Raw genomic sequence first — 8,534 nt, 5'->3', positions numbered from 1 at the left:
CCATGTTAAAAATAGAATTACATGCTAGGCATGTTTGTTCCTCTTTGTCGTTTGTGTATTAATTATCATCATCATCATCATCATCATCATCATCATCATCATCATCATCATCGTCATCATTATCATCATCATCGTCGTCGTCGTCGTCGTCATCATCATCATCATATCATCATCATCATCACCATCATCATTACCTGACTACTAGCCACAACTGAAACCCATACCAAGGAAAATAAAATATCAATTTTGCTGCAAACCCTCAGAGAAAATTAATATACAAATATTTAAAATCGTGTTTTATTACAACGTATCTAATAATAATAGGAATTTACACAACCATGACAACTGCTAAATTAAGGTGAAATGAAGAAAAAATAGACTATAAAAAAGTCTAAAATGAAAATAAATGTTGTTTTTTGTGTTTTAACCAATGAAAGCACGACGCTAGTTTTTCGTGCTAATCAATGAAAGCACGGCGCTATTTTGATTTTAATCAAATAATGGGCCATCGTGATAAACAAGTGAAGACCTGAGCGCAAGAAGACCGTAAGTCCACTTGGCCCTCAACATGTATGCACTAAAGTTACGTACAGTTTCTTAGGATTTATAATGTTTAATACATGTTCCAGGGTGAAAACATCATGAAAGGTTGTGAAAAATTTGTTTTGACCCCTGCCCCTGAACATGTATAAAACATTACCACACTATACGAAACTATACGCAACTTTAGTGTATACATGTTGAGGGGCCAAGTGGACTTACGGCCTTCTTGCGCTCAGGTCTTCAAGTGTAGGTAACGTGACAACGTTTAAATTTTAATTATAACCTTTTGAGAGAAACTAAAATTACTAACAAGGAATACTTATTAAAGCGCATATCTATTGCAAAAACAAGTTTAAGGGGGTTCTACACCCCTGGCCATTTTTGTGCCTATTTTTGCATTTTTCTCAAAAATTATAGCGCATTGGTTACAGGTAAGATATGCATATTATAGGGGCAAAGACTACAACTACTGCACTGAAAATTCAGCAACTCAAGGCAAGTAGTTATTGATTTATTGATCAAATATTGGTTTTCCCTCATTTTTACTGTAACTTCACAACTGTTGTCTGTGCTGAAATAAAATTTCCAGTGCAGTAGTTATAGTCCTTGCCCCTATAATATACATATCTTTCTTGTCACCAACATGACCAATGCGCTATCATTTTTGAGAAAAATGCAAAATAGGCACAAAATTGGGCATATTGGGTGTAGCACCCCCTTAACTCCATTCGAAGAGAATAATTATTACATTACAAGTTGATACTCGTTGCAATTTTTTATTCGTATTTCTCCTGAAAAAGGAAGAAATTGGGTTTGCTGCCTCGTACACAAATGTACGTTCGAAGCAAAATTGATTTCCATGGCAGGAGACTGGTGACGTCACAGTAAATGAAGAGTCATGTAACATACATATGAGCCCTGGATATGAGCTCTTTTGACATTTAGTCATGTGTTAAATATGCGACTTTGTACAAGAGGAATCGGGAAGGTTCGAACAAAAGGCAATTGAAATTGTTTATTTGCATAATAAATACAATATGGATATACATCACGCTCAAATTCGGTAAAATTGGTCTAAAATATTTTTTATTGTTTAGTCCAAATATTTCTCAACAACTTGATATACATATGAACTGTAATATCACAATTTTCTAATATATAAAAAGGAAGCGGCTGATTTAATCCATATGTTGAAAAACTATTATAATTGTAACACTTTATTAGACTTTTTTTCTGAGAACAACAACAGTATATACGTTCTGTGCATTAAGAGCGTTTACAGTACCTTCTCTCAAAGCAGGCACATCTCATTTCATGACGTCAACTTTTTTCTAGGTCAAATCTGTCTCGTTCGAAGGAACTCACCGCTTAAGTTGGTTTTTGCGGAATATCAATTTTAAACGTCTATTTTCTCAAAAAAGGAGTCATTTTTATTGTCCTCATAATATTAACTTGCGAATGATATTATATGACCTTTAATTAAATTCTTTTCACACCTTCGCATATGTAACAAGTAATGCCTCTTTTGTATATTTTGTACATTGTTCAACTTTTATTTTGTTTTTTACTTATTTTGTTTCAGTTGTCTTTTGTTCCCTTTGTTTTAAATTCAAATAAACAAGGCGCGCATAAATTAGCCATCCACCACTGTCAAACCAGAATTCTAGTCCGTGGATTTTTGAATATGACAGTTTGTCACTTTTAAAACTGGACCTTCGTCTAATCAAATGCTTGTAACTTTACTTCTTGTAAGACATTGGAATAGGGTGGCATAATGTGTATCTATTAAAAAATAAATTTACCCAAATATGGTTTAGTTTTAAATTTAGAAAAGTTTTCGGAAACTTTTTACAAAATATTTATCAATAGGTAAACATTTCTTTCGCCTCTGTGTTCTCTATACATACTAGTATATTAAGATATGGTATGTGAAGTTCACCTTGAATTTGCACCCGGAACTTGCACGTGAATAAAACCATGTGTCACTCAGTTGTTACGATTGTAATCATTTTCAAACCATTTGCTAAGTGTTTGTGTCTAAATCCACCAAGCTACTTATAAGTCTTGCACTTGTTCATCTTGACCTATACCTTGGATATCATCAAGTGTCATCGTAACTCTGGTCAGTTTTCTGTGAGCTTCGAAAGGCTAAATAAAACGCACTACGATATTCCGGATTACTTAATGTATATATTAAAGGGTTCACTGATGAATTCACCAAAACTGCAAAGCGGCCAATCCAAACTAGCAAATCATACACGTGTTTACTGAAGATGTTAGTTCCCACCAAAATTGATACCACGTCTGCAATGTTTATCAGCTGGTACGGACTCAAGCACACGAAGAAGACTAATGCATTTATACCTAGCATTCGAGCAATGTGTGAACGAACTTTCAACATACGTGATCCTTCACCATAATGACGTTTTCTTTCGTAGAGTTTACGTACAATCTGAATATACAAGACGGAGTTGATTATGAAGGAAACTGTAATAAGGAGAATATCGACTGTGCAGATCGACACAATAGCCCAACTTTCCCAGTTGCAAATTTGAATCGTTGACGGGTATTCGCTAAATGTGTCCGTATTTGGCCAATTCAAGCAAATTGGTTCTAAATTTACAAAGACAACGGCAGGAAACACAAATATCACAGCGGCGAACCAAGCTAACAGCGACATTTTAAAGTGGCTCAGTTTTGTCCCGCAAATTTGACGATGGCGGTAAAAGAGTGGCGCGCAGACGGCCGTGTAACGTTCAAACGCAACTAAACCAAGGAAACACACCGATGCATTGGTTGATGTGTATGAGAGGAAAACTGGAATGACACACCCAACACTTGACCAATATGGGTCCTCACTGTCAACTAAAGGATTTGCAAAATATGTCCACAAGTAGCGAGTGCTGGTAACAATTAAGACCATAGCATCTGCTATTGCCAGGTTAGCAAGGAACAAATTAGTGGCTGTCCGCATTGCTAGGACACGGTATATGACAAGCAGGAAGATTATATTTGCTAGAACACCTAAAACAGTCATCGATGGCACGAGTACGGTTATAAAGATCATCTCAGCAGTCCTGTACATCAAATGGTTCGCTTCTTCTTCTGTAAGATTCTTGCAATTCTTTTGCAATTGAAATCTGATATCCATGGTGAGAGGTTCAGTTTGATGTTGTCTCTGCAAAATCAATTGTGGAATATGTACTACCTAATGGTTCTTTCTTTGCCCAACAAAAGTAGGTTAATATTCAATATATCCGAGCAGAATATTTCTTAGAGAATTTGACATTGATTAATTGCTTAGGCGCGTCACGTCAAGTTATTTAAACAATCAGAAGTGGTGGATAAGTAAATGCAAATATTTATAAGGCCGTTTTATATAATTTTGCCCTTTTAAAGACGCGTCCTTCTGATTAGTGGGAGGACTAAGATCATTTTCAAGCTAAATTTATACTCCATCGCTAAGAGACGAGCGAATAAGGTAGCGCGTTTTCCCCACGCAAGAAAAAGCGCTCTACCTCATTGGCTATCGCTCAGCGATGTAGTATAAACTCAGCTTAAGTGTAGCGTAAATAAATAGCTCTTGCTCTTCAGGCATCGGAAAAAATCATTCTTGACACTCCTTGAGACTGTATGACGGTATGGATTTATTTAATAATTAATTATTTTGAAAATAATTGAAGATTAAAATCTTTATAAAGTATAACAATACAGGGTGTAACAATAAAATTTGTACAATTTGGAAAATAAAAGTATGCCACTTATATTTTAGTTTGATATTTATATGTATACCAAGATAATTTCTTTAGCCACCAGATAAGCTTTGTTCCAATAAAGTCAGAATTAGACTGAAGTTGATTCCACAACGGCACAGTGCGATTAAAAATGCAGCTATTATGATTGAAGCTCACATTAGAATGCGACAACTCTCCTTTTTCTCCCTCACATTATCCACCGCCCCTTCAGAAGTTTTACCGAAATCCATTGATAACTTGATATTTACTGCTGGTTTCATACTTTCCTGATATATCGATCACTCCACCGCGTTGCCGCGGCGGCGGCAGTACCGCTAGGAATTCAAGTCAACTCGGAGCGATGCCGCTGTGACGTATGAGAACAAAATACAATTTTGGAGCGGTGCCGAGCGGCAAGAGTGGCTTTCAGAGTCATGCCGCTGCCGCTCAGACAAGTACAAGTCCCGGGGGAGGCACTCCCTATCTGAAATGGCAGGGATGTGCCTCGGCCATGTTAAAAGTAGGGGGCATTCAGGTCAAATGTACAATTACAAAAATATGGGGTCATTCAGTACACAACCTGAATAAAAATGGGGTCATTCGGTATGAAACTTAGAAAAAGGATGGTCATTGGGGTAACAAAAAGTAAAATGGGAGTCATTGAGTACAGGATTGCCAAAAGAGTATCATTAAGTACACATAAATAAGTGCCAAACTGCGTACAAACAACTTGGCCACCTTGGAAATGTGAAAAATCTCATTATTTCTGGAGAAGAACACAAATACCACCTAAATTTGGGAATTAAAAGGGGGGGTCATTGGGTATAGCAGGAAATAGAAAAAGGGGGTTATTGAGTTCATGCATTTTTTAAAGGGGGTCATTGGGTAATAGGTAGGACCAATAACACAAAAAAGGGGGTAATTGGGTACAAGCCCGTTTGAAAAAGGGAGTCTATCCCGAGGCACATGATGCATATCTGTCATGGAAGTGCCCCCCCCCCGGGGTACAAGTGGCATGATGAAACGTCAGGCCGCTTAGGGGCAAGCGGCAGAAAGTATGAAACCCGCATAAATCGGACGAGAGAGCTTGACAAGAAGCCACTATCAACTAAAACAGAGCTATTTGACCACGAGGTTATTTGTGAGATCGGTGCCGGTGCTTCGATTCGTTTAAATTAGCGTCATTAGCGTTAAATTAGCGGGCATAGCATAAACTCTTTCAAAAAGTGCAGTTACGTATTGGGCAATACGTAACAAAAATATGTATAGAGGTCAATCAAAAGTCCAGAGGAACAATGCTGACATATAATTTGTTCTAAAAAGATTCAAAATGACTCAAAATGACTCAAAATGAGTTGCTGGGTCAATTTAAAGTAATTCTATGACAAACACAGTCACCTACTACTCATAATTTGTTTTAAAAACAATCAGAGCCCAACAAAAAAGTTCAGAGGAAAACACTGTCAAATAATTTGTTCTAGAAAGACTCAAAATGAGTTACTGGGTCAATTATAAAGTATTTTTTATAACAAACAAACTACTAGTAGGCCTACTATCCATGATTTGCTTTTAAAACAACCACAGCCCAATACGTTGCAAATCCAATGTGTTCACCACAGAGGGAGGGGGTATGAATATTGTAATTTTAATTACTTTTAAATTTAATACATTTCTAGTTTTGTTACATATTGGGCAGGAAGATTCATTATTTTTTGCCAGTTTTTTGTAAAGGTTGAAGTTTAACCAATAAATATCAAATTGACAGAGAGAGCGAGTATGAATTATGTAAATTTAATTAGATTTTTAGTTTTGTTACGTATTGGGCATGATGATTTATTGTTTGCCAGTTTTTATTCCCAATACGTAACAATATTTATTGTTACGTATTGGGCTTATGTTACGTGTTGGGCTCTTACAAGCGTGCAGGCTTTGTATTATAATATGGGCTATGAAGGGTAGTTCGAAAAATATAACGCACGGGAGAAGAATCCATGGTAGGAATGCATTCAGTTAACAATTCTTGTTTTGTGCGTTATATTGTCTAACAGATATTATGATAAATGAGAAGGTATAAAGGTTACCTTCAACGGGAACACAGTTATACTGTATTATGAAATAAATTATATTAAAAGCATATAGAATTCACACAGGTACTAAGGCACTATATAACATCTTGAAAAATCTTATTATTAAATAAAGACAATAATACATAAAGCTGAGTGGAAACCGCGACTATTAAATGAAGATAATCGATCACCCAATTTCAAGACACTTTCAAGTAAACATTTCAAAAAAAGTAATTACCCCCTTTAAATAATTGCCATTATTCAAAAACGGGCTATTGTAATCTGTAAAATGCGTTGGAAGCAGAACTTATTTCTGCACACTTGGACACCTCATTTGTAGCAATTGACACGATATTGACAATATTTGTATTCCGTATAATGGAAGGAAATCTGTGTAATGATATCTGAGTGGTTTTTTTCAAATCTGGACCTCACTACATTAAATTGACCGGTGTTTTATTGTTATTATTCTGGGCTATCGTATCAAATGAGGTGTCAAAATGCGCAGAAATGAATTCTGCTTCCGATGCATTTTTCAGATCTGTAATACAATAGCCCTTTTTGATTAATGGCCATTATTAAAAGGGGGTAATTACTTTTTTTGAGATGTTTAGCTGAATCAGGTTATTAGACTACTGTTTCCTGTTTTCCAAAGTTATCTTTATCAAGTGTATAAGTTGTTCCCGATGGGATGCAGAATCCGCGAGAAAACAGTTCAAAATAAAAAGGAGTTAAGTAGTTTTTCAGCATCTAGGCATATAATCAGGCCGTTGCAACTCATATGCTAGCGCAATACAAAAAAGTGGCGACAGCGTCGGCTTTCCCTGTGTATTACTCTGCACTAACATGGCGTCCAATGGCGTCTCCCGGGCGGGGCCATTTTGGAAAAGTAAAGAAAAATGCTGCTGCCACCACGATAGTACTAAAAGCTACGTAAAAAAATATGCGTAGTGCTGTGAAGACTTACTTTAACATGACGTCACGAATATGCTAATTAGAGAAAATGCTGCTGCCATCTACGTCCACATGTTGCAAGCGTGACGATCGCCTGGCCTCACGTCGACGAACGGAGTTTCAATTCCATCGCACTACGTGCTCTATATATTTACTTATTCCATGATATAATATCAAATATATTCCAATTAAAGCCATACTGTGTGATTTGCATAAAGAATAGATTCCTAATTTAAATTTAAATGTTATCACAATGTCCCCTTTTAATTTCAAGCCAAACAAATGAGGTAAAACGAAAAAAATTGATATTTCATTCCAGCCCCTACAATCCGTGTATTAGCTCGTATTATTATCATGGACATTGGCGTAGCTTCACACAGCTAGGACGAATAAACAAGCCGTATGACGAATAATAGCGACATGCACACAGTTTACACGTCAAGACATAAGGGGCTGTGCAATAATTATGAGCCCTGGGGGAGGGTAAAATTGGGGGGGGGCAAGCAATTTTGGCCAGTCGAGAGGGTGGGGCAAGCGATTTTGGCACACATTTCATGGGGCGCCTTTTAAATAAAACGCTCTAAAAAGGCTTAGGAAAACAGCACTGAAACGCAATAATATGCAAATTTTCCTGCTCGCTACGCTCGCAACATAATTATATCTAGACCATTTAAGGTTTGCAAATTGGGATCCCAGAAATTTGGCATATGTAAAGGGGGGGGCAAAGACTTTTTGGCGGGCCGAGAGGGGGGGGGGGGGGGCTCATAATTATTGCACAGCCCCTAAGACGACGAATAGCGACATGTACACAGTGTATACGTAACTGGATCAACGATTTTCAAATAATACAAGAACGCGACGTGCTTGGCCCCCACTCGATCGGTGAACTCTGAATAAAACTGGAAATATCCGGTTTTATTATAAAACAATTACTGCAATTAAAGCACTCCAGGCTTTGTCTTTCACATGATATTTTAGTACACCGTTGGGCATTACAATCTTGCAAAAAGTAGAAATTCAACAAAAATTGAGGGCGTCGCTTTGGAGCAAATCACGCATGGCTTAAATGGAAAATGAGAGATTGCAATGTTCCAGTCGGTTATACCCACGTTTATTGCAAGCCATTAGGGTCATAACGTGCAGGTAGCTGATCGCAGCTTATTTAATGCTACGTGCAGCGGTTTGACCAATCAAAATCGTCAATCACGTGGTTGGGTCGTTAGCTGCGCGTGGTTTA

Source organism: Amphiura filiformis, chromosome 10, assembly GCF_039555335.1.
Source record: "Amphiura filiformis chromosome 10, Afil_fr2py, whole genome shotgun sequence".
Lineage (NCBI taxonomy): Eukaryota > Metazoa > Echinodermata > Ophiuroidea > Amphilepidida > Amphiuridae > Amphiura > Amphiura filiformis.
Note: the sequence above shows the minus strand (reverse complement) of the source record.